Consider the following 1,375-nt stretch of genomic DNA (forward strand, 5'->3'; position numbering starts at 1 on the left):
CCCGTACCGGACCGGGACCGGCAACGGAATCGCAACCCTCGGTGTTGCGCCCGCACCTCGCTCAGCCAGTGAGCGGGAACCGGTCTGTATGTGGGATCCAAACCCTCGGCGGGAGCACGATCACACTCCCAAGCGGTGCACTGTAGCAGTGCACCACCGGGCCGGCCCCCACAATCACTTTTAAGTCATGAGAACAGTCTTAAGTCACACGTTTGAATGTCAGGTCCTTTAAACCAGCATTGCTTGCTGTTGGAATCCATTCATTTAGTTTTGGTACCAAGTTTGATAATTTTGTTAGAGAAGGATACCTGTATTAACTGACACTTCAGACCTTATTTGTAGGTAAAACCTGTCTTTGTCCTTCCCCGTAGGGCCTATATAATAGGTGGGCTACTCACTTTCCTCCCAATTAGATAGCTTTTTCTGAAGAAATTCTTACAAAGACTTCCTTGATTTTCATTCTCTTAATCCCTATTGCCTCTGTGGAGTTTTAAAACTGTCTGAACAGTTTTTGGTCACCTCCATGAAATTTCCACAAGGTAGTCATGAGACTATTTTGGAAATATTTGTTTACCATATTCTAGTGTCTCTTTTAACAGTTCCAATTAAAGATTCTATTAAAGATAGATAATTCAAATAACTGTTTCTAGGTCAAGAACTTTGGCTGGCTGGTTACTCAAGAGTGTGGTGCCAATAACACCAAGTTCCAGGGTTTGACCCTTGTACCTCCCAGCCATCGAAAAAAAAGCTTTGATGTCTCCCATAGTACAGTTGGCAAGTTGGAAGTGTCTTTTTAAAAAAATTCATTCATTCACCTAATATTGAGTGTCTTACTACATGCCAGACACTCTGCTGAGCTCTGGAGCCAGAAGCTAAGTAGGATGAGATCCTATTCAACAGTTCATTAGGCAGATGGAGCAGAATATGGGAAGCGCTCTCATAGAGCTATTAAGGTGCGTTGGGAACTCAGAGGAGGCAACAACCAATTATGTCTAGTGGTAGGATTAGGGAAGGTTTTACAGAAGTGAAATTTGCTTCTAAAAAATATGCCTCAAGGATGAGCACGTGCTTGGAAAACTATGATTAATTTTGTGTGGCTGGATCATGTTGCATCTGGAGGAATGATCAGAGATGTGTCTGGTCCTTTAAGAAGTAGTGTACAGAAGATCTAACAGTGTTACTGGGAAAGTGGTTTGGGCATCAGTATTGTCAGCATCTCTGAGAACTTGTTCAAAATGCAAATTCTCTGGCACCACCCCAGACTATATCATCTCTGAGAGGGTGGCCTAGGAGTCTGTTTTAACTAGCTCTCCAGGTGATTCTTCTGCACCTGGAGATTTGAGGAGCACTCTTTTTAGTCATGGTAAAGAGTATG

This window comes from Galeopterus variegatus, unplaced genomic scaffold (genome assembly GCF_000696425.1).
Source record: "Galeopterus variegatus unplaced genomic scaffold, G_variegatus-3.0.2 Scaffold1569, whole genome shotgun sequence".
NCBI classification, from domain to species: Eukaryota; Metazoa; Chordata; class Mammalia; order Dermoptera; family Cynocephalidae; genus Galeopterus; species Galeopterus variegatus.